Source organism: Mustela erminea, chromosome 5, assembly GCF_009829155.1.
Source record: "Mustela erminea isolate mMusErm1 chromosome 5, mMusErm1.Pri, whole genome shotgun sequence".
In the NCBI taxonomy this organism is placed as follows: Eukaryota; Metazoa; Chordata; class Mammalia; order Carnivora; family Mustelidae; genus Mustela; species Mustela erminea.
The window spans coordinates 126,164,637-126,191,126 of NC_045618.1; the positions used below are offsets into that span (position 1 = coordinate 126,164,637).

The following is a 26,490-nucleotide window of genomic DNA, read 5'->3' on the forward strand; positions in this document are numbered from 1 at the left end:
TGGAAACAAGACTGGGAACAAGACTTTCCCTTTCCCATCTCTCATCTGTATTCTGGGAATCAATGGGGGTCAGTAAGAAAATGGCACTGGTATAAAGGCAACGTATAAATTCAAGGTGATATGCCCCAATGGTCATCATTACCATCATCACCATCGTCACCACCACCACCACCACAACCACCATCATCTTCACGCCACGGATTGTCTTGATGCTTTTCATGTTGTACTGCTGCCACCTAATGGCAGAGCTGAATGAGCGTGAAGCTTTCTTAAAGTTGTACAGTTGGGTTTTGCTTAAATTTGTATTCACCTGGACTGAAGTCAGAAAATGTGCAGGCTCAAAAAAGGAAAAAAAAAAAAAAAAACTAAACAGAAATGATCACACTTGTTATACTTGGCAAGTGGAATTCAACCCCAACCTTGAATAAATGGGGCAGAAATAAGCCCCAGGTCTAGATTAAAGGGAAAGCCCACCAGGTGGTCTTATTCATTTTTTATTAGTCCAAATGTGTTTTGCATGTTAGAAAGCATGCTTCTATTAACTTCCAGACATAAAGTGAAAACATTTAGGGCAAGCTGTGGACTGATTGTCAGAATTGGAGGGACCGTGGCATTTTGAGACTCTTGAGACAGAAAACTGGGTCTATTGGTGTGAGAAGTTGTTAGCAGCAACTGGTTGAAGCAGCTGTGCACATGGCCTGGCAGAACATCTTTTTGAGGAGGTTCAGACTCTACCCTCATTCCCAAAGGGGCAAGAATTTCTCCTCACACACTTTACGAAGAAACAAATGCTCTGACTCCTTTTTGGTCCCCTTCTCCAAACATTCTAGTTAGACATTCCATAGGGCAATAAAAAACTAATAACTAGCCAGTTGCACTTTTCATTTCCATGGTAACTTTCCTGTGGAGGTATTCCAACGTTCTTATGAAAACAGGGAACGCTGATCGAGCTACATCCAGGAAATGAGGCTATGGCTTTATTTCAGGTCGACAAGCAGAACTCTTCCTCTCCGCCGAAAGTCATCGAAGTTCCGGGTGCACAGACAACATGCCCCCACACTTGGATAGAAACATACCTCATTAAGACAGCTAAAAGAGATTGGTTAACTCAGGCTTCGCTCCAAAGGCATGAAAGCCCAAACCAGGTTGGTGAAAGGATTCCTCTGTCCTAGCGTAACTTCAGACTTCACGGAGATACCAGAAGATATTAGAGAATGACTGGTCTTCTTATCTTTAGAAACAAGAGCTTGGCATAATTTGCTAAACCTTTAGTTAAGAATAAATTTTCAATATGATGGAAAGTGTTAGTAAAAAATGAACATTATAGTAAAAGAAAAGTAGAAGACAAAAATATAAATTGTTAAATTGGAAGAATCTACTCCCATTCATCATATTAAGCAAGAAATACATTTTCCAACTCTCTGTAAATGATTCAAAAGCGGCAGCTTCAACTTTTCCCAACATTCAGGGCATAATTCTGGTCTGTACAACCAATGGGTCAATAGTCCATACCCACCATCTTGGCTAGTCTGGAAAGGTATTGTTTTTCAAAGGAGTCTGGTAAAATTACAAGCACCAGAGGAAAATAGAGTATGTAATGCATTTATGATAAGCCTAGAAAAGTAACTCTAGGATGGACTCAAAATAAGGGTAAGAATAAGAATAGAAAAAATAATTACAATAAAAATGGAAATAAGATTAGAAACAAAAATAAGAATAAACATGAGAATGAGAATAAGGACATGAAAAGCCACATTTTCATTCATGCTATTTGCATTATGATACTAAGTTTTATTGTAAGCATAAAAATTTGTTAATCATTGAGACATTTTATTTGTGTTCTATCTGTATCCTGGCATATTTAAGCATTTTTGAAAACTTCTGGAGATTTGTGCTTTTAATTGAATCACCAGGAGGTTTATGAAACAACTTTAACTTTGCAGTCAATATCTAAGCATTTAGGGAAATGTATTTTATTAAATCCGTAAGTTTTTATTCAACATGAATCTAATAGTATGTGACTATTTAGAAGAGTGTTTATTGTTTACTGGTAAAAAAAATTACTTGATAAATTCATAATATCAATAATTTGGACATTAAATAAACATCAAAGAGGTAATAAAAAGGCTTTTCTGTGTATAAGAGTCATCTGGGTTTTGAGAATCTTCATGGACAGTGACACAATATCCCTAATAGAAAGTGGATTTCGTAAATGATCAGCTTTTCTTCTCAAAGGGACTGATGGGAACTTTACTTATCCCAATACCTGAGAAACTGGTCCCCAGTTTCTGATGACCCTCTCCTGAGAGTCCTTACCACCTTTGGGGAGATGTTATTTTCTCATTTCCAGGCTCTTGTGACTATTACTGTTTTGTAAGGTGTCCACAGTTTTTTATCTGTGATTCTAACTGGGTCCCTCTTTTACTTCCTCTATCTTACCAGTTTCAGTGTTTCCTACCATGGTGACTTCATGGGAAGGTTATGTCCCTAGTGTTACTTTGGTGTGAATTGGGGTTTATGTTAGCCAAAGACTCCTCGATTTCTTGTCAGAAGTTTCTACTCTAACTACCTTAAACAAAACAGACAAACAAAAAATATTGGCTCATGTGCTCTGCACAGGCAAGGGTATCGCTGGGATGATCAGATCAGACACTCAAGTGTTGTTGGATCTCTTGTCCTGCTTCTCTCTGAATGAACACTGACCTTATTTTCTCTTAATGTAAACAGGCGTCCTCCACACAGTTGCACATGTGCTGTCTGTGTCCATGGACTCACATTCTAACAGTTTGCTAACTAAAAGACAAGAGGGTTTTCCTCTCCCAGTTGGAGTTGGAAAGATCCTGTGGAAAGTTTGTTACTGGCCAGCCTATGATCATGTCCAGCCTATGGCTAGAGAAGTTGAAGGACGATTATTGGCTCTCTGTGACTCATATATTATTGCTTACTATCTAACAAATGAGGTCTGTTCAGAGGTTCGAGTGTGGTTACTGGGGAAACTGTCACGACCTGGAAATCTCATGAGAAACCCAATTTAGGGTGTGTCGAATCCTGGCAGTGCTGCAACAGGTTAAAGATCCCAACACTGATAACATCGGCTAATGGAGATGAAGTCCCAAAATGTAAAAGTTAAGCACCTACAGTCTACATAAGGATATACAGACAGAAAACTAATCATAACCCAAATACCCATGATATCTATTTCAGTTCAACCTAATAAACAAAATAATATATCTTTGAAGTATACTTATGTGGCTCATTTAAAATGCTTTTTTGTGTGTGAATGAACAAATTTCTATTTTTGAGCTGTAATTTGTGTAGGCAAGGCAGGCTCACAAGTGTTTGAAAGACTAAGAGGTTGGAACAAATTTGTTGAGCTTCTGCCACTGCCAAGGCCTTTAGATGAATTACAATGAATTAGATTAAGTCCCCTGGCCGTATCTGTTTCTCCCGTGTCATCATAAAACCTGAAATTACGCTTAAATGTAATCATATAAAGATAAAACTTAAGTTGCATTAAGTCTTCAGGCTCCTTTTTGGATCGAGACTGAGAAAGACAATTAAAAGAAAATATAAAGATATCTGGATGCAAATTAAAATTCTGAGTGAGTGCTAAGAAGCCCCACAAGCACCAAAGAAGCAAGTACAAAGTCTTAGTTAACCACTTGATTGGAAACTAAGTGGACGCCTTGCAGATGTTTTTACATAAGAGAACTGCAAGTCTTAGTGAAGCTAAAACAAAAACTTTGCCCTTTTTATATAAGAAAACGTTGTGACTGGTGCCCCTCGGTAAATTAGGAGCTTTGATATGTGCTTCTTGCCCTCTGAATTGTTTTTCCAACAGGAGGAATAGATTTTCACTAAGCCTGCTATATTTTACTCAATCTCTGCTTTTGATCAAGGTCACACATTTTTAAAAACACTGGCTAGGACTCCTTGATGCCTTGTCATTCTAAGCCCAACTCGGACACTGGAGGAGAAATGTTAGTTGTAAAAGTCAGCACTGACTTCTAGAAGTCCATGCCTAAAGCTAAACATTCAGCCTCACAAAGACTCAAACACCTTTTTACTTTATTCTTGTAAGTGCCCTCATCTTCCCCACTGGAAGTCATAGGAAAGGGGACAATAAAAGATAAATTTCCATGAAAACAATAATTATTGAGGGCCATCATTTGGTGCCTGGACCAGACCCCTGCCAAGAATTTGCTTGGAGTCCGGGAAGAAGGGCTCAGGTAAAAACCACATAGCAGATGATCTAAGAAGGATATTTCCATCTAGTTTTCTAAAGCCAGGTGGAGAGGCACAAAGTTAGACACCACTGTGTGAGACTCCCATTACCTTAGCCTCTTGCCTCAGACTCCGGAGCCCACAACAGTAGATGCGTTGGGTACTGGGCAGCTGCCAATACCGACAGCAGCAAAATGCACAGCCACCACTACAGAAACCCCTCTGTTTAAGATCTCTGCTGTTGTCTCCCCCACCACCGCGACTCATTCCCCTCCTATTGATGGAGCATACCCTATGCCGCAGCCACTGCTCTTGTCAACGGGAACACAGCTATGAACAAACTACAGGTATGCTCCCTGCCCCCATGGCATTCATGTCCTGGCGGGGAGCACCAGGAAATAAACATCAAAACGGAGAAATTCGATAATTGCAGATCATTTCTATGACGGAAAGGAAACTGCTTTGTTCTTCGAAATGGAGGTGAGGGGACGGGCTACTTTCGACTGGGATGGTGATGGAAAGCCTTTCTCGTGGATGACTAAGCCAAACCCTGAACGATGAGAAAGAGCCAGCCCTTTAAGGACCACATGGATGAGCTCTGCAGACAGAGGGAACACGGGACAAAGGCAGAGACACTGAGAAGGGGAGAGGTCCGGCGGCTGAAGCTTCCTGGAAATGCTGGGGGCGGGGGTTGCAAGGAAGGGAGGAGGAGAGGCGGGTGGAGGAGAGAACATGCAGGGCCCCAGGGAGGCTGCTCCATCACCACCTACATCCTTTCATTATTATACATATAACAATATGTTATAAAAGTTAATTTACTCTTCTCTCTCTTTGAGTAGATGGTGAGTTCCTTAAGTACACTATATCTTATTCATGATAATAATTATAGCTCCCATTTATTGAGGAATAGCAGGCACTAGGCTAGCTACTTTGCATACATTATCTCCAATCTTCACAACAACCCTGCAAGGTAAGTATTATTAGCATAATTTTAACAGATGAAAAAAACCCAGCTAAGTGATTTGCCCAAGGCCAAACAGCTAGCAAGGGGCAAAGCAGGCATTTAAATCTCCCTCTTGTCTGGCTCTGAAATCCGGGGTCTTCTTAGTATCTAGCCCACATTGTCTTCACGTCCATGTGCTTATTCATCTTTGTAGCCCTGGATCCTGGCACGTTTCCTGGCACATTCGGAAGACTCAGATAATCCAGAAACGTCTGCGGCACTGAAGGGGAGTGAACTGAACGTAAGCCCGCAGAAGGGGAGGCGGCAGGGCTGGGGAGACGTTACGGGATGGTGCATCTTGGTAAAGGTAGTCTTCTGTCTCGGGACAAATGGGAAAAACGATAGGAAGTGGCAGAGAGGAGACTGCACTTAATAAAACTAAATGAAAGCGAGGGGGTTTCCTGAAAGTGAAACGTATGACACACGGGCACAGCTGCATATCGTGTTCAGAAAAAAATTAATGGGATTTTAAACAGAAAGGCTGCTCAATGTGCTTGCAAAATGGAGATACAGAAGAATGCGCCCCGATGATGAGAACAGAGCGGGGAGGGAGGGGGATGGCACCATTGTAATTGCCTGTAATTCTCACCCCCTCCTCCTCCTGACTTTAATTAGGACACTTGCGAGACACACACATTTGTAAGAGTGACAGAGCTAATTGAAGAAAACCACATGTCTCATCAACAACCAAATCAGGAATAATAATCAAAGCAGCAGAAGCAAAATTGGAAGGCATGGAGCTGTCAAAAGCGGGAGGAACTCAAATACAATGAGGCATGTAATTTAGAAAAAGCGAGAGGGTTCTATGGAAGCATTAAAAATGGGACATGAAATAAAACAGTTAACTTGACTCAAACTGAAACTTTCACTCCCCCAATCTGGTCACAATTAAATCTGGTCAAAATTCATCTAGTCCTTTCAGCCTGTGTTCTGGGGATGGCTGCATTATTCCGTTTCACGGGCTAGTATGGTCCGGGTGAGTGGAAGCACCCACTCTCTCCCTGAGCTACTCACCACTCCACTCTCCTGTGCTGTCCTGAGTGCAGATGGAAAATGACAGGTCTGTTCAACCTTGATTTTTAACACTGCTTCCACTCAGAGGTCATTATTAAGTCATTCCTCCATCTTTTATTTGCAAACCTATGGTAAAAGTTGAATTAGCAAGTTCAGTCGAGGAGGAAGCCTCCTCACTCATCCCATTTCTTAGCTGGCTGGACATCTGTTGCTTGCCTCCCCGGTATCCATACTCCCCTTTCTCGGCAGTTCGGCACCTGGGGTTCCATCCGCAGGCATGATTCAGTACATGAGGGCAGTTCAGGGTGGGCAAGTGACCCAAGCCAGCCGATCAGAATCTCAACGCATTCCTGATCCTGCTGGGACAATGATGTCTGCTCTTCCTCATGATCTGACTCTTCTGTTTGAACAGTTGCAGAGGAGGACACTTCTCCCATACTGTCTTAGGTTCTCCAGCCGAGTCTACAAAATAAACCAACAGCAGACAGATGAACAGAAGAAAAGGCACACACCTTTATTTGATATTAAAAATGTTGCACAGTGCAAGGGGACTTCATAGAAAGAAGAGAAAATTCCCGAAGAAACAGCTAGGCTCAGTGGCTTTTATACCATTTGGATGAAAAAAAAGACAGATTTAAAGAGCAGTAACAGGACAAAGGGGAGGGACTTCAAAGCTTCTAGGGGCAGAAAATTGTAGAAAGGCAAATATAAGAGAAAACTAATGGTAGCTAAGGGCTAAATAGTGGGATTTGTTTGTGTGGACTCCTTCTTGGTGCCATGTCATTGTCAGGGATGAGGTTGGTATCCTCGTCCTGGCACAGGGAAGACAGAGGGAGGCAGAGACACCTTCATGAGGGGAATTTATGATCTGCTTGGGGGCAGATAGAAAGAGCACAGAAAGGTCACCCTGCATCTGCTCTTCTTCTTATTTGTCTTCAGCTCAAAATAATCCATATGCCAGAGTAGCATATTTTGGGGTGGCATATTCTGCTTCCCTATGAAATCTTGCCACCATGTGGAGATTGAGAATGAACAAATTGTATCTCAAGCAAAAGTGGGCAGGCCATCTTTGTTGCATTGTATGAACCCTGGATCAGCCATTCCTGAAGTCCGATCTATCCCTGAATTTCTCAGTTTTATACACATATAAAACCAGGTGCCTATTGGTTTTCATTGCTTGCAGACAAGAAGTCTAAACCTAATTTATTTGTGTACTAGTAAACATGGCAATAAGAGTGATGAAAATAACAGCTGGTACTATCAAGTGCCCTTGAGGTGCCAGACGTAGGGTCCTCAGTTCTCCCAATACATCCAGTATATATCCTTATTCACATTTTACCAGCACAGAAATTGATATTAGAGAGTTTATGTAATTCTCTAGGGTAAGTGATGACATTAAGACCCAGGATTTTCTTTGGAAGTAAATATTTTCAAAATCCATTGCAATGGCAATAAAAGAAGAGAGCAGGTCATAATGTCGATTCTAAAGTTCTTGTGTTATTCAATGAAAAAATAGAGAAAAGCAGCCTGCCTTTCTTTTTGCTTTTTCTCAGGATACTTCTAGATATCCCTGATAAATTCCATCAGGCTTTTCATCATACCTCTTTCCTCACACATATCACAGATTTGCTGATGTTTTCCTTAAGCACAGTTCCACACAAGAGAAGCACACTGCAGAAATTGGAATGTTTGTCACCACTCACGTTCACAACCACCCAAATGGATGTGTATAAGCAAAAGTCACACTCCCAGAGACAGAGCTGCTGAATTTAGAAGCTGCTCAGTAGAAGGAGAGAATTGACCACTGCAGTACATACGAGTTCCCTGGAACTAACCACACAGTCATAGCAAAGTGCTATTGTCTAATTCAGGTACAATATTCTGTCACGTTCTAATTCCATTACTAGAGTCAGAAGTTACCAGGTGGCAGGGCGCCTGGGTGGCTCAGTAGGTTAAAGCCTCTGCCTTCAGCTCAGGTCATGATCCCAGCATCCTGGGATCCTGAGATCGAGCCCGGCATGGGGCTCTCTGCTCAGCAGGGAGCCTGCTTCCTCCTCTCTCTCTCTGCCTGCCTCTCTGCCTACTTGTGATCTCTTCCTGTCAAATAAATAAAATCTAAAACAAACAAACAAACAAACTTCCCTGGTAAGGGAAGTTCCTGACTTCCCTTACCACTATATGGCTGTTATCTGTAGATTGCTACTTATACTTCCTTCCAAATCCACCCCACTTTCTTTTCATTTTGTTCCTCAGTGCAGGTGTATCAGCCCTTCTCACATCCAGCCCGCCACTTCTCAAATGTGTGGCGCCAAGGAGGTCAGTCAGCACGTGAGCTAGAACAGCGAGCATGGACCTTATTTTCCTCTTTGCAGTTCTGACCAAAATGTTTGAGTTGATGTAGGAATAACAGATACCTGAAGTCACATAAGAAAATGAACAAGGATATCTTCATGGAGTTTGAGAACATTTTCACATATGCAGCACCAATGGGACATACACTGAAAAGCGTTTGACTTCCATGAGCGGTAAGTGAGGAAAATAAATAGGGGAAATCCCAGAACCAACAACATTCCTGATGTGGAAGTTGCTAGAAGGAGACATGGGAACCCATGAAAAAGATGGGGAAAGCTCATGTGGCATTTCTTAAGCCACCATAGCTCAGTATCATTTAGGGTAACTATAAGGTAGGCTTCACCCAGTTTACTGCCAACAGAAGCATGGAAGCATCATCAGTCTTGCCCTGATGTGGCACGCTCCGCACCAGGAAGGAAACAGAAACATGGAAGTCCTCCTATGTAAGGGAAACTATGCAGAAAGAAAGTCCTCTCCTTCTTCCTTCGTACCGATGGATCACCAAACTGGTAGCCAACCCTATAGCTTAAAAACAAAAAAGATCTTCACAACATTCTAGTGGAAAATAAATAGTACTTCTTAAAAGAAAATGCCAGATCTGGATAAAACTCTAGTCATTCTATGAATATAAGTGTGTGTGTGTGTGTGTGTGTGTGTGTGTGTGTGTGTGTATATATAATATATATTATATATCAAATAAAAAGATTCTGTAAGATAAAGAAAAGGGAACATGCATTCAAGATAGAGACAATATGTGTGTTTGAAGAAGCATAAATAAGAATTAACATTTACCTTCTGCTTACAATAAAATAAAATGACATTCTACAAAACAAAAGAAAAAGGGATGAATATCCTCAACAGAAATGAAAACAGAGCTGAATGAGGGGCAGCAGGTAGTAAAATGAGAGCCAGGTGGGATAAAATAGAATATTGGTAAATTAAAAATTATAGCAGAACTTGAAAGTGGATTCAAAGTAGTAAGTTGACGTTAAGGGAAATAAAATCAGTAAAACAGAAGACAAACATATTCCTCCAAATCCAAAGAAAAGAACAAAGAAATAAAAATGACAAGAATGCTGATAGCTTTGGGCGCAGAATAGAGATGCAACTAGGAATTTCCCAGAGAAGAAAACAAATGCACTGAAAGAGAATCAAAAATCAAAGATATATTGGGAGAAAACTGTCCTGAGATAAAATATCTGAATCTGTAGATTTAAAAAGAAAAACCATTAGTATATGGCATTGAGTTTAAGTAATTGCTATAAATATGGTTACAAAATATAAAGTTAATGTCATAAATATTAAAAAGGATATATAATTAATATTTTAATTTAATTATATGAAACTAAGAAGTGTTGCCACAAATCGAGGTTCAGATTCAGCAACAATTCTGTGGCAGTCTCAAAATGAGTTCCAGCCATTCCTCTTTCCCAACTACAACCCAACGATAGTCTACCTCCTCTGAGAAAAATACCAACCCAGGGTGATCATGGAAAGGGGACTCATGCCTGAGGTTCTGATGCGAATCCCAGAGGTTAGCTCAGGTACAAAACATTTTCCCTCTGAGGTCAAGGGAATCATGCAAATCTGAAGTCAAGAGACCTGGAACAAGATTTGGACCTCATGTCCCCGAGACGTTGGACTGAAGAAATCCACAGAATCCAAAAAGGAAAGGGGGTTCCAGTTCCTGTGCATGGTCTTGGGAGAACTTGCTGATTTCCCTGTTGTATTAAGGCACCACACAGGTAGACTTGGTTCCTCCTTGACTCTGAGACTTGGAACCATAGCAACCAAAGTTATCAGAGAGCAAAGAAGCTTCTCCTGGCATTCACCAGAAGACTGACAGCTTGCTATTTCCTAAATCCTTGACCCACAGGGAAGAGGCAGGTGCTGCTGTGCCAAGCATCACTCGGGGGCTTGTCACCTCTCAAAGTACTCATTAGCTTTACCCATGCACCAAGGATAAATAGAGCACAGGCAAAGGAAATTAACAATGAACCCAAGGGAACCCCGCAATTCAAAAGTGGAAGAAAACAAAGAAATTTCCAATTGTACCTTTAAGAGAGATAAAATGACTGGAGGATAGAGCTAAATTTTTAAGAAAAATTCAGTGAAATAGTATTTAAATAAATCAATTTTAGCACAATAAAAATATTCTACAACTAGAAAACATGGCTTTCCTATTTATAAAGTGAATATATTGAAGAGAGGAAAGGATAGTCATTGCTGAAAACTAAATTAGTGACCTAGAAAAGCAATTGGAAGAAATATCCCACAACCTAGAGGAAAAATACTTAGAGATGGAAGTAATGAAGGAAAAATAAGATTCTTAAAAGATGGACATGTAATGGGAGTTTCGAAAAGAGAGAGAGGAATAGCTAGAGGACAGCCAAAAATAGCAAAGGAAAACAATGTTCCTGGTTAGAACACTTGAGTCTGCAGATTAAAAGGGCTGAGTTCCAGAGTGATGAGGAAGGGAAAGGGGGAAAGGAAGAAAAAGAAATGGACTTCAAGGGAGGGAGGGAAGAAGGGAAGGAGGAAAAGGAAGGAAAAGAAGAAAACAGTTAAGGGTTGACTTTAGTTACCCCAAATCCATACGGTGAAATGCTAACCTCCAGCACTCAGAATGGGACAATATTTGGAGATAATGTCTTTAAAGAGGGAATTAAGTTAAATGGCATCATTAGCATGACCCCTAAACCATTATAACTGGTGTCCTTGTGAGAAGAGGAGATGAGGATAGAGGCACACATGGAGAAAAACACATCAAGACACGGGGAGAAGACAGCAATCTACAAGCCAAGGAGGGAAGCGTCACATGAAATCAGAGCTGCTGACACCTTATACTGTACTTGTAGCCTCCGGGATTATGGGAAAATGTCTATTACGTCTGCCACCCAGTCTGTGGTACTTTATGCCAGCCCTAGAAAATTAATACAAAAACTAACACTAGGGGCGCCTGGGTGGCTCAGTGGGTTAAAGCCTCTGCCTTCAGCTCAAGTCATGATCCCAGGGTCCTGGGATGGAGCCCCACATCAGGCTCTCTGCTCAGCAGGGAGCCAGCCTCCCCCTCTTTCTCTGCCTGCCTCACTGCCTACTTGTGATCTCTTTCTGTCAAATAAATAAATAAAATCTTAAAAAAAAATTAACACTAAATTTTTCATCTGTAATTTTAGATGCTAAAAAACAGGAGAATGATATCAACTGGTTAATGAGAGAAAACGATTACAACAAAAGAATCTTATATCCAGAGAGTGGAAAGGAGTATATTTATAGATATATCAAGGATTTGGAAAGCACATCACCCACAGAACCCAACTGAGGAAAATACTTAGGAAAGGACTCTAATCAAATAAATGAACAGAACAGATGGCAAGATAAGGACGAAGACAAGGAGAGAAGACAGCAGGAGGCAATAAACTTGAATGGCTATAATGATAGAATCATTAGGAATTTGTAATATTAGAATTCTTGAACTAGCTGAAACCCTCAATAGTGTGGAACTGAAAATAATAAACTATCTCAGCAAAAGTTTTGACGTGGGAGGGAGCAGATCAAAATCAACATTTTTATGGCACACTAACACGCATGGCCTAGGCTCTGCTCTAGATCCTTTGATTAAATCCTCACAACCACCCTCTGAGGAAAATGATATTATTATCCCCACTTTATATATGGGAACACTGAGGCAAAGATGCCCAAGCTGACACAGCTAGTCAGTCACTCTAGAATCTGCTTTTTTCACTGCTGGGCCATGATGCAGTAAAGACAGAATTAAAGAAATTCTAGTGGGTGTGTACATGGAAAGGGAGTAGGGAGGTCACAGTGATCTAAAACATTTAATTTATTATACTAGTCATATACATATAACTTATTATACAAATGGGGACAGTGTTAGATTAAAGGGGCACAAATCCTAATTATGCCAGGAAAGTAAGAACAAATCAGGATTAGCACCAGCAATCAGGATATATCGTCACCCTGTTACCTTTAATAATCGGTAGCAGTACCTAACCTCAGTTGAGGGATATGGTTAATATCTTTATTTCATACAATAGTAGAGAAATACAGGGATACGTTGGAGATACTGCAGGTTTGACCCTGCAATAGAGCAACTATGATAAGAAAGCAAGTCAAATGAATTTCAGGGGTTCCCAGTGCCTACAAAGTGACGTTTACGCTGTACTGCAGTCTATCAAGTGTGCAATAGCATTATGTCTAAAAAACAATATTTGTATCTTAATTAAAAAATAAAATAAAAAATAAAAAATATTGATAAAAATGCTAACTATCATTGGAGATTTCAGTGAGTCATAACCAATGGTCGCAGATCACCATACAAATATAATAATGAAAAAAGTTTAAAATATTGTGAGAACTGCCAAAATGTGACACAGAGACACAAAGTGGGCAAATTCTGTTGGAAAATGGTGCCTACTGACTTGCCCTACGCAGGGCTACCACAGAACTTCAACTTGTAGAATTATCTGCAAAATGCAATAAAGAGAAGCACAATAAAATGAGGTAAGCCTATATCTATTCAATTATGCGTATCAGGAATAACAAGATTGCATTTGGTAGAAGACAAAAATACCAAGAAACTTCTAAACTAACACGAGTGAAAAAGGAAACACACAAAACTTGATCAAAGGCACAAAAATTAAAAATGAGATAAAAGAAGAAACAAAGTAAGATGGAAAGAACAAAGCTAAGGTTTTCAATTCTTAAATTAAATGTAAGCCACATACATTTTCTTATCAAAAGACACTGTAAGAATAGGTAAAGAACAGCGAACAAAATACATAAAACAAAGCAGAAAACAGAAATTTTAAATAAAGGTATAGCACTCACAGAGAAAGAAAAATTGATAAAATGATCTGTCAAAATCAAAAGCTTCTGCTCAACAAGACATCATTGAGAAAATTTTTTTAAATTTATATATTATTTTAGAGAGTCAGAGGAGGGGCAGAGGCAGAGAAGCAGACTTCCCCGCAGAGCCCAACATGGGTCTTGATCCCACCACTGTGAGATCGTGATCTGAGCCAACAATCAAGAGTTCTTTGCTTCACCAACTGCATCACCTAGGCACTCCAACATCATTGAGAAATTAATAAGCAAGCCACAAAGTGGGAAAGAATACATGCAGTACTGACAAAGGGCTAATATCTAGAATCATAAATAATTCCTACAATTCAATAAAGACAAAAGTATGGTTTTAATCATGAGAAAAGAATAGGCCTTCCACAAAGGAAGATATCAAATTGTCAATAAGCTCATGAGAAAGTTCTCTTCATAATTAGTCACTAGGAAAAGCTGAAGGAGGTCCACAAAGAGATACTGCCACACACCGATTAGAATGGCTAAGATCAAAAAGACTGACATAGTCCAGTGTCAGTAAGGAAACATTGGGGGTAGGGAGGATGGTAAAATCACTGTGAGAATCATTCCAGAAGTTTCCCATAAAGTTCAACACACATCTACTCTATGAAGAAGCATTTCCATTTCCACTCTTGGGTATTTACCCAAGAAAGAAAATGAAAGTGTATGTCCAAAAAAAAAAAAAAAGACTTTGAAATGAATGTTCACAGGAATTTCATTTATGATAGCCAAAAGCTGGTAACACACCAAATGTCCATCAATAGAGAATTGACAAATCGTGAGTGAGTCGCACATGGGATGCTACGTGGCAAAGGAAAGAAATGAATTACTAATTTACTGATTCGGGCTACATGGATGAAGCTTCTTTCTGAGAAAGAAACCAGACACATGTTCTAGTTAACAAAACTATCTGTGATTAAAGAAATGAGAACATCGGCTGTCTTTGGAATAAAGGGTAGGGACTGACGGGAAGGGAGCACAAGGTACCTTCCTGAGATGAGGCTCTGCACTTGGTAAGAGCATGGGCACTTGCTAAGCACTTTGAACCATGTACCTACGATCTGTGTGCATTGCACTGTACGTGAATGTTCAAGTTCTGTGAAACTGTACCTTATAAAGTCACAGGCAAAGGGTTCTTAGGAAAAGAAAACAAAGCAGAAGTGGTAATCACTGACATTCAAGGAAGCAAGTTTGAAAGTACTAAACAGAAAACAATTGTACAAAAGTGACTGGGCCTGTTACAGAGCAGAATACAGAGGGCTGAAGGTTGCAGCAGTGAGAGAGAGAAGAGTATGTGACTCACCTTCCCCGGAAGGCAGGAGTTTCATCATTACATTCCTAGGGAAAATATTTTTTGGCTCCATACATCTTCAGAGAAACTACTAATAGAATGAAACATACTGTTTTCTTATTTATGAAGAAAAGCAACTTAAGTCCAGAAAACAAAGAAGTATCAAGACAGTGTAAAACCACAGGAAGCATGAAATAAGGTGTTTGCACTAAGATTTAGCAGTGGGGATAGGGAATGTATATGAGTTTTGTTTGGTTTTTTGGTTTGGTTTTTTAAAGATTTTACTTATTTATTTGACAGAGAGAGATCACAAGTAGGCAGAGAGGCAGGCAGAGAGGCAGGCAGAGAGGGAAGGGGAAGCAGACTCCCCACTGAGCAGAGAGCCCGATGCGGGACTCGATCCCAGGACCCTGAGATCATGACCTGAGCGGAAGGCAGAGGCTTAACCCACTGAGCCACCCAGGTGTCCCAGTACATGGGGTTTTTGATGTGGGGGAAAAAGAGAGGATAGAGGATCAAACTGTCAAACTCTTGTCTAATTGATAAAAAGGGAACAAAGAATCAAGACAAATAAGGAAGGATCTAAAAGATAAAGCTTCTCTGTAGAGCTACATGTCAGCTCCATCTTCTCCACTGTTTGGGGGGAGGGGAGCGGATAGCCAGACCCAGAGACAGGGGTGGGGAAAGAGACTGGCTAGCGAGCCAGGTTAGCAACCTCTGCCCAGACCAGGTCACTGTGAGAGGGAGAGGGAGGAATGGAGGCGAGCAAGGAGCTGGGTTTACTCCAAGGTCTCAGGTCTGCCTAGGAGGCAATGCTATTCAGCCCCAGCACCTTATTAGCAGCAGGGAGTAATTGAGAAGGGGAAGAGGCTTCAGGGAATAGAGAAGAAGCCTAATAGCCTTGTAATCAGATCATCTCAACTCAGTTCTCAATTTTGCTTGAAGAATTACAAATTTCCACATTAGAAATATGCATATTTTAAAATTAAGAAGTCTATACTATTATTCCAAATTGGCTTCTACTCTTCAAAGCCATAAGTAGGCCAACAGTCCTTGTTATTTTAAGTCTAAGCATCAAATTATTACCAAACCCAAATGCTGAATAATTAATTCATATAATTAATACATAATGGAAGGTACATTCCTGGTTGATCAAAGCTATTAAAAGTCTGGCAAAACATACATTGCTCATATATAGATATGATTTTGTTTTGTACCCAGGGTACATACTATAGAAATGGAAAGGACAGTTTAATGATATAAAATATTTTCCACTATCCTCCACCTGTGGGTCTGGTTCTGAGACATAGCTGACAGCAGTGCAGTCTGTTACTCGGTTTCCTGTTTCAAATCACCTTAAAGATTTTTATAACTACATGTGTAGCAAACGGTTCATCACAGGACTGATCTATTTTCTGCCCCATTGCCTCTAACTGATAAACTGAATATTTTTAATGAAGCAAATTTCTTTGAAACACAAACTATGAATAAATAAAAATGTTATCCAAGAAAAAAAGTTGGGGGGAAAAAAAATACAGTCTGACTTATAGGCCTTCAAGCCATTGTGCTAGGCCAAGATCCAGAATATAATTTGATTCTTAAAATAAGTAATGGGTCAAGGTTATGGTCACCAACTCCAGGCACTACCTCTGCAATACAGATTTTTAAATCTGGCAATGATGGGAGAAGGTGACCAAGAGGTTTAATTTTGAGATTTAAAGATGGGATAGGGGATAGGTAAGGATGATTGCTATTCTGGGTTGGCATTACGTATATAGAGAGCTAGCCTAGAAAATAAAAGCTTTATCTCATAAAGAAATTTTGCCAAAGGGGCTTTTGAAGATAACATTCATTAGAATTCCAACTAATAGAGAATGAAAGGAGAGACTGTGAAAAAGCAAAAAAGAAATCAAACACCATCAACTAAATTTCCATAAATATAACCTATAAGGGATTATAATTTTTGTTCCCTAGAATACCAAAACCACCACACTCAGCCATCAAATAGAGATCTATCCTTGTTTGACTTGAGGTTTGCTGTAACTATTAATCTTGGACAGTTGAATAACCCCACCCTATAAGGGCCCAAGATATGAGGGGAGATAAATAAGCAATTACTAAGAACTCACCAGCTCAATGCATTCACTTCATGATGAAGAGAATCTGCCTGAGGGCAAGAAGTAATAATGTCCCCATCCAACAAAAAGGACACACAAAAAAATACAGATAAACTGGATGTGATTATTGGATGCATTTATTATTTGGCAAGAACTCTCAAATTTAATGTTCTTGCCCACATGTGAATATAGAGAAACCATTCAAAGCACAGCTACTTCCTAGTTTCATCCCAAATGGAAGTCCTGGGATCCTAGAACTTGCAACTGATTCAACACCAACATAAAAGCAGGAAGACCCTTGTTAAAACTTATTACTAACCACTTTGGTGTCTGGATTATTTCCAAATACTAAGATGATAGCTGAAGGTTGATTATATGTTGGTTTGTTTGTTTTTATATTCTGAAAATCCAGATTAGTAACCTACAAAGGGTAACCATATCCCGGTTCCAGACTAGACATTCTAAATATGGCTTAAGTAGGAACATTAAAATCTCAATGCAGTATTTCACTGTTGTCTCAACTCTTTCAAATATAACAAAGAAAGAAAGAAAGAAAGAAAGAAAGAAAGAAAGAAAGAAAGAAAGAAAAGAAAAGAAAAAAGAAAGACAGAAAAAGAAAAAAAAAAGAATACAAAAGAAGTTGCCAGTTACCATCTTCTTCATTTTCAAAAAGATATACATTCATCCTGAGAGGTTTCCACGCCCTATTCTACAAGCTCAACGTCTTTGATATCTCTGGAATTCTGTGTCAAAAGGCGAAATGAATACAGAAATTGCATAATCTGACTAGAATGTAAATTCCAAGAAGGCAGGGAACATTTCTGTATTTCACACTAATTTCCCAAACCTCATGCATATCAAGTGCTCAATAAATTTTTGTGAATCGCATGAATAATCAACTAAAGGAAGTATGAAGTCCAAATGGACCAAAGAAGAAGGTTTTCAGGTTATCACTTAGACCTCTGTCTAACTGACAAACCTTCAGTAGGTCAAAGGGAATGCTGCAACATCGGTCAATCATGAAGCATAGTCGGGAAGAAATCTACTCTGGAGAGCTCTGAACACTGGTGCTGCGAAAGCTCCTCTGATTCTCATTAAAGTCACCCTGAATATATAGAGATAAATACCCACAAAATCCTGGTACTGGGCAGACAACAAGATAACCTTTTCATGAGAGCCCCCCTGGACATTGCCAGAGATGCTTTGGATTGCAAGAATAGACTACCAAACCAAGAATGGCTCAAGCAATAAAGACATTTCACTTTCTCACATGATGGAAAGTCTGGAGTTAGGTGGTCTAGGCTTGGGAGAAGTGTTTAGCAACACTGTCAAGGACCTAGGTTCTTTTCTGTTCTTCTAAAGTCTCTCCTCAGCATATTGGTTCTTCATCTCTTTTAGTCTCATGCTTTCAAGATGGCTGCCATAGCTCTCTAATCATAAAACCCTTTCATACCACTTGATGGCAGAAAAAGAGAACCGGCTTCACCACCGTCTCTTGTCTTACCTGAGAGCAAAATCTTTCCCACATCACCACAAGAGATTTTCTTCTGTGCATCATTGCCTGGATTCTGTTTTCCTGCTCACCCCTAAAGCAAGCCCTAGCAAAGGGAATTAGATTATGCTTCCTGCCTTACACAAAATATGATTTATCTTCTGAGGTCGTGAAGTTGTCTAGTTTTCATGGGGGGAAAAAAGTGAAGCTTTATAAATAAAGAAGGATGGGGTGAGGATCAAGTTTAGATGAGCCACTAAGAGTAACTGCTTTGATCCTGAATTACTTTTAGAACCTTGGGTGGCCTCTATGTAAATCTTGGCTCCTTTCCTCCGTGAAAGATTTCCATCTCGGGGGCGCCTGGCTGGCTCAGTCAGTGGAGCATGAGACTCTTGATCTCAGGGTTGTAAGTTCAAGCCCCACATCAGGTAAAGAGATTACTTAAAAATAAAATCTTAAAAAAAAAAAAAAAGATTTCCATCTCTCTCATTCTCACCTTGGTCCTTGAGTTAGGCTGAGTGAGCCTCAAGCTTTTATCATAACCAAATAGCCTAACCTATATTTTAGGGAAAGGGAAAGGAGCTATGTTTTTTAATGCATGTATTTATTTTCAATGCACATTTACATATATGGTGGAGGTACCCATACACAGATATGGGGGATGTCTATGTATCTATACACACACATAAAAGTTTACATTGACATCTATCTTTATAGCTGAGCTTAGAAAATTATGGTGAACCTTCTAACAGAAAAGGTTTCTTTTGTTATATACTTACTCAAATATGTGATGGACAGTGTGATGGCTTCAGTCTATTTGCCCAGGGATTTCCCATCCATCAGAAAATAATTACAATTTCATTTAAATAAATGCTAACTACCCCAAAGCTAACAAAGGGTAGAATTAAATCCGATTTTGACATCCTCTCTTTCAGTTTGCAAAGAGCTGTTTCCACCGATGTCCACCGCCTTGGAGGCTCTCATTTGCTCCGAAAGTCATTAGACTACAGCTATCAGCTAATGAGGCAGTCAGTGTTTGGAAGCAGCCTGAACTACTTTAGCATGTCCAACTTAAAATAAGGCAAATTAGTAGTGAAATCAAATTGGTTTAAACTGTGAAGTGAGTGTGAAAACTATTCCCTTGAAAAGTAGTATTGGGTCAAATTGCTACACTGGGACATTGAGAATGATTTCAACTTGCAAGAGAAAAAAATGTTACTTTTAATGAATTTCATTTTTTAGAAGGCAGTATATCTTAATTATCCTAGAAGTCCAAAAATTTTATTCACGGAAGAAAAATGATGCCCTGAGAGGTAACAGTACATGGTTTCCCCATCAAAGAGACAAAATGTATTAACACTGGGACACACTGATGGATATTAATAATTGCACTGGGAGAGCAGGTGTAAAATCGGGTAAATGTATGGTCGCTCTTAGCATCTGACCCCTTTAGGAAGGGTGCAAAAACATGATGACAGAAGAGAACTTCTACCCCTAATACTCTCAAAAATCAAGAAATTGACTTCTTTGGCACACTTTGAAGGGAGGGAAAGAATGAGGTATTACTAAAGTTACATGGTACTTGCTACAATGTAAGTGTCACATGAGTTACACGGTACTGAGGACAGGGGAAACTAAGCTCCCTGCACTTTCTCCTTCCTCACCTACACACAAAACATTCAGTTCTTCTCTTAAGCAAATGGTGGACTTATGTTAACAGATATGCTATATATATATATATATATATATATATATATATATATATATACACAAAATACATATATGTATATGTATGTATATATATTATGTGTATTATGTGTGTGTATGTGTGTGTGTATATATATAATCATATATATAATATATATATATATATATTATCAAACTTCAGGGTTGCCTGGGAGGCTCAGTCAGTTAAGCATCTATCTTTGACTCAGGTCATGGTTCCAGGACTGGAATCAAGCCCCGCATCAGACTCCACGGAGTCAGCTTCTCCCTCCGTTCTGGCCCCCCTCCCCTCCACCCTTCTGCCCTGCTCCTGCTCTCTCTCCTCTCTGTCTCACAAATAAATAAATAAAATCTTCAAAAATATATATTCAACTTATTTGAATTTTCAATAAGTTCATGAACTTAATATGTTATTATATATTAATAACTTATATTATATAGTAATATATACCTGTCTCAAACTTGTGTCCCTTTAGCTAAACCTGGCCCAGAAATGTGTTTTGTCTCACTTCAGAGGTCACTCTTTTCTTAAAAGTGGAATTACTTGCCAATACAGAAAGGAAGATTGGAGTATTTCACTTACACATTTGCATTTCCAGCTTGTACACCGCATCTAGAGCTGGCTAGTTGCTACCCCTTGTCTTGTCTTGATTGTCTTAGCTTGAGATGGGGTGTTGTGAGCAATGGGTTTCCTGGAGGTACTCACTGAGAAAGTAAGAAAGAAAGAATCTGGCAGAAGGAAAAGTGGCCCATAAGGCGTTTGTTTCTGAGGCCTCAGGGCAATCCTATGCAGGATCTCTGGAGTGGAAACAGACCTTTAGGATTGCTGCACCCTGAGGCACAGGAGTCAACCAACTTGTGCTCCCTCATCTGCCAGAATTTGGCCACAAGCCTCCCCAGGGACAGGGCATAACCTTGGATGAGGTACTTCCCTGTGGCTGAGGGCAGTGCTCAAAGAATGCCGCTGTCAACCATTAACAGTCAACATTTCCAGGGCGCACTGTCCTTGAGGATGAGGATCTGGGTAGAGCACTACAACATCCGTTATACCCGCCTGAAACTAGCTTGCCCTCTCCAGTTCCCCGAGCCTCCGCGTGTCCCATGCCACTCGTTTCCTGGTACCTTCGGCATCGGTATTTGCAACCCCCTCTCTAAAGGGATCCACCACAGCTTCCATTCTCTGCACATACTTCCATGAGCTCCCCTCACTCCAGCTCTAGAAATGGAAGGTCTCCAAACCACCTCCCACTCACCTGCTTTGCCGTTCCTCAAGTTTAGGTGTTTTCATTCTGACTTTCTTATGCTGTCTCTAAACCTCGATTTTCAGTGTCACTTAGATCTTTGGATGGTCCACGTGATACAGTTGCTATTCCTGTTAACTGACCCTCTGGCTTCATACACCAAGACTGCGATTAAGGCGGCCAGGTGTTTTAGGACCAAATCATAGTTTTCACCTATCTCCCTCTCCCACCTGAGAGGGAAAGAAAATAAACGTTCCTCAAGTAGCTCAAAGCATATTTCTCCAATATTCTAGGTGTTTGTTCCAGACTGAGAGAATTAGAGCAGAGATGAACTACATAACTGGACTATATTTATTATCTATTGCTGTGCAACAAATTACTCCAAAAATCAACAACATGAAACAGCAAACATATTACCTCACAGTTTCTGTCGATCAGAAATTTCTTCATGGCTTCCCTGGGCACTTCTGCTTGTAGGCCTCTCACAAGGCTGCCACCAATGTGTCAACCAGGGCTGCCTTCTCATGTGAAGGTTCACATTCTCTCTCTCCTGAGAGAGAAGCTGCTGGTAAGCTCACTCAGGCAATTACTGTTAAAACTCAGTTCCTCACAAGTGGTTAAGCTGAGGGCCCCATTTTTTTCTCTGGCTATTGACCAGAGGCTTGCCTCAGCTCCTGGCCAGAGCACAGCTCACAACATGGCGACTGACTTCCACCACGTGGAACAAGGAAGAATGAGCCAGAGAGAACAGAAGCGGACAGAAGTTAGGAACTTTTTGCAACCCAATCTTGGAAGTGACATCCTAATACTTTTGTCTTATTATATTCATTAAAAACAAGTAATAGGTAGGGAGACGGGATTATGCAAGGACATGACTATGGGGATATGAGGCACATTGGAGGTTATCTCAAAAACTGTCCACCACCTGGACCTTAACAAGAAGTGCAGTCTAGTTAGAGCGATAAAAACAGGCTATGTATTGGTGTTGATATATGTTATATATAACATAACATGTATATGTTAATGATAAAACTAGAAGAAAATACAAGTTTCGTTGATGAGGCATTTATAGATGAATGCCAAGTGAGACGTCATGGCAATTGGTACCATCCGAGTGGTTCAGATGAACCACGTGCTGCAAGCTGGGATAGTTGGAAAAGCTGCACGCTCATGATGTGCCTGGATATGAGCCATCAGAGTGGATGATTACAGTCACGGGGTCCCATAACTAGAAAGGTAGCCATCAAGTACCCTTTAATAACATTAGGGAAGATGAGACATGAACTGTGACACAGACATAAGGTATATGGTTAAATGCCAGAAGTTAGTTTAGATATGCCTCTGATTGCAACCCCCTCTTCTTGACATAAAGCCTATTAAGACTCCTTTAGAGTCCCCCCCCCATAAGCGAAGGACTGAGGAGTAATGCAAAGAGAAAATGTTATGATAGGGAGAGGATCAAGAAAATGGAATGAGAGTGATTTTTGAGGGCCTTGATTTTATGCACAAAGCATGGTAGCTTCAGAGCGGGGACTCTACAGATTTATCTCCAAAATGGCATAACCAGTCCTGAACCTGCCACAACTTAAAATCAGAATAATAAACATTGAGAGCTTGCTATGCATCAGACACTTAAGTGCTTTCTATCTCATTTCGAAAGTGAACCAACAAATACAGGAAGCTTGCCACTCTCTGGTCTTCCCTTTCTGCTTCCCTCTTCCCTCTTCCCTCTTCCCTCCCTGTTAATTTCTCTTTCTTCCCATCCAAGCAAAAGGATCTTTCTTCCCTTAATCATTAAATGCACGCTCAAGAATCCAGACTCCAGGCACTCACACCTCAGTATTTTCTGAAGTCACACCTAAGGTACTTTCATTATGAACCTTATTACAGACTTCTAAATGAAAGGCCTTTTTCCTATAAAAGACATTTCAGGCATCAGTGGGCACACAGGAGCCATATTTCCCATTTGGAGAATCAAGGGAGTGGTATTTCATTCCCCGAAATGAAACCATATGAGGAGTTGCCTACTCATCAGGCTGGCCTTGGACTTGACCCATGTAATGGGTATTTGGTTAATAAATAGGGCCTTTCAGTCATATACACACTGACCTCCTGATCCAACCCAAAGGGGCCACTGTTTTCCATTCACTAATGAGGTAGACGTTGGCGTCTTCCTGCGCCAGTTGCAAGTGTGTGATATTTTGTTTCTCTTTAAATCCCTAAAATCTGAGAGAACAAAGTTGTCAGAAACTCCTGCTGCTAAGTATCGAAGACAATCTGAGCCATTAGAGAAAAAATTTGTTTTTTCTCTTCCCAGGGAAGCTGGTGAGGATAATGTAACAAGCCTGCTAGAGGCCTGGCGCGGGCTGCAGCCGCCACCAGCCTCCAGCCCACGGCTTTCCCTGTCAAACGTGCAGGCTTGCAGCAGGGGCTGACATCAACTCTTCAAAAGCCCCCACTTCTCCTCACTAGGGAAGAGGGACCCACTCATCCGGGTCCCCACCAGGAGTGTCCACGGTGCAGCTTTTGTCTTTGAAAGAAGCTTTTCCTAGAAGAGGTTGGAAAGAAAGCCAAAAAGTCTACTTTTTATCAATAGTTATCTCTGAGGCTTTACATTTACACGTATCACCACCTTTAACAATCTTTTATGAACAAAGGATTATTATGTTGAATACTTATTGTTGAAGCTTTTTGTTTTATCACATTCCTGTTTAAGGCTGTGTAGGTAGCGGACAGAAGTCAGAGTAGCATCTTTAAAATAAGAAACCTGTCCAACCACACACCGTCTCTCTTATGGGCACTCCCAGTGGCACGAAACTTCCATGGATAAGAGATTCTATGCTTCTTTTAAGTTCTTAAAACCCTGCAAGAGTTGAGGAATTAAGGCCTGGTCTATACTTTGGCCAGAGCAATGGTCATGATATGCCTGCTTAACTCACAAAATGCTCTTTTAATTGGATTGTGCATTTCCAACTTGGAAAATTTAAAGATCGCTAACTCCAGTCTACATAGAATGTGAAGAAGGAAATCACGCATTGGGTCTTGTGGGGTGGATCACACCATTTTGCCATCTAACATTTTGGATTAATTCCTTTCTGTGGGTTCTCATATCTCCCTGCCAAAATGGTTCTAGAACCTAGACATACACATTCACACCCATAAACATACACACATGCATCAACGCCGTCATTAATCAGCAAGACTCTTCACCTTGGCTTGTCTAACATTTTCTGGGCTTCCACCCAAGAAAAAAAAAAATCTTACTCCACTTTTCACAGCAGGACTTCTTCACACCTCTGCAAAAGCTAAACATCACACAGTTTATGGTATGAGCCTTAAAAAAAAAAAAAAAAATACCAAAAAAAAAAACCTTTGTGTTTTTCTGACTAAAGGGAAAGAAAGGTCAATATAAATATTGAGAAGGAAGAAATTGGTTCTGGCAGCCAAGCAAAGTGAGAAAAAGGAGTTAGCATTTGCTTAGAACCTACTGAGTGCTGAGCTTTATTTTTGTGTTCTCATTTCAAGAGAATTTTTCATTTTGGGTTTTTTCAGTTTTGTTTTATTTTGCTTTGTTTTTGTGTACTATGCTCTGCCTCTGAACACTCAAAGGCCCTTTTCTTAGAGCAATATTGACCTACGTGTCCACTCAAACTAATGTTTCTGCCTCAATTGTCTCATTCGGTGGGAAGAATGAATTCAAAATGTTAGTGCAGAATATATCAGGCTAGGAGATTTGTAACCACATTTTAACCAGAAGGAAAAAGGGAACTGGCAGTATCTTCTCTTCTGTTAATCATAAGGTAATGAGGTCTTCTTTCAGCAGAAGTTCTCATTTCTGGTTCTGTTCTAGCATAAATTAGATTTCTAACATGGGAAACTAGGCCACAGACTAAAAAACATGAACCTGTGAGAAGACTGGATCTCTATAATAGTCTGTTTCAATTCCTCATTTATCAAGAAAGACACAATTCGGAGTGCCTGGGTAGCTCTGCCTTCGGCTCAGGTCATGATCCCAGGGTCCTGGGATCGAGCCTCGCATTGGGCTCTCTGCTCAGCGGGGAGCCTGCTTCCTCCTCTCTCTGCCTGCCTCTCTGTCTACTTGTGATCTCTCTCTCTGTCAAATAAATAAATAAAATCTTTAAAAAAAAAAAAAGAAAGAAAGAAAAACACAACTCAAAGCAATTATTTGTAATCCAAAGAAGGAATCTAAGAGACACTGTAATACAGAGTAAGACTCTTTTTCTAATTTCTGTATTTATCAAACATAACATGAGGCACCTGGGTGGCTCAAATGGTTAAGCCTTCAGCTCAGGCCATGATCCCAGGGTCCAGGGATGGAGTCCCACATTGGACTCCCTGCTCAGTGGGGAGCCTACATCTCCCCCTCCTTCTGCCGCTCCTGCTGCTTGTGGTCTCTCTCTTTACCTAAGTAAGTAAAATCTTAAAAGTAATAGTAATAATATAGTGTCAGACACTGCTTGAAGCATGTCAAAAATATTCATATTTAATCCTAAGACTGGTAATAGTATTTTGTGCCTCATCTTATAGATGAGGAAACTGAGGCAGAGATTAAGTAAACTGTCCAATGTGTCACAGCTGCTCGGTGTCTGAGGTGGGCTTAGAACCAGGCACTGAGGGTAAAGAATCCACACTCTCAATCACTGTGTGATCTGGCCTCTGTTCTAAGATGATTCTAAGATCAAGAGCTGATTGATTAAAAGCCTTTTGTATAATGAGAACAAAGCTCTAGAAGTATATAGCTCTGTGTATTTAAACATGAGGCCATGGATTGAAACAGAGACCCGCAGGCCAGGACAACTAGCCAGGACAACTAGTCGGGTGCATGAGAAAGAATCCTGGCAGTCCTGAAAACAAAGACCAAGTAAGTGTCAGATTCCCTCCATGAAATGAACAAAGCACTGTGCAAAGCCACAGAGAGCCTGACTCGAGGACATATTTGCTATTCTGGTTTTCATGCTTCATGAGCAATTAAGGACTTGAACAAAGCTTAGAAAGGGTTAAAGAGAATGGTGACTTTATTTCTATAGATGAGCAAGGAAGATAAGACCCCCGTAGGCTAGAGAAATGGAGGGCGGAAATCAAACTCGTGTTACCTGGATGAACACTCCAGACAAGTAAATCAAGGTTGTCGT

The 26,490-nt window shown here is 40.3% G+C and overlaps 1 long non-coding RNA gene across 2 annotated transcripts in view; it reads right to left on the reverse strand.

The window, feature by feature from the left end:
- Nucleotides 1-1,463: 1,463 nt before the first annotated feature.
- Nucleotides 1,464-26,490, reverse strand: part of LOC116591665 — a 145,863-nt gene continuing 120,836 nt past the window's right edge. The window contains exons 7-12 of one of the 2 annotated variants that reach the window (XR_004286097.1): nucleotides 20,680-20,801; nucleotides 18,150-18,477; nucleotides 16,892-16,929; nucleotides 14,775-14,853; nucleotides 8,937-9,118; nucleotides 1,464-6,703 (exon numbers count right to left, since the gene is read on the reverse strand). This is a non-coding gene — a long non-coding RNA (uncharacterized LOC116591665). The remainder of the gene's footprint in view (nucleotides 6,704-8,936; nucleotides 9,119-14,774; nucleotides 14,854-16,891; nucleotides 16,930-18,149; nucleotides 18,478-20,679; nucleotides 20,802-26,490) is intronic. The other variant, XR_004286099.1, reaches the window with a different exon arrangement.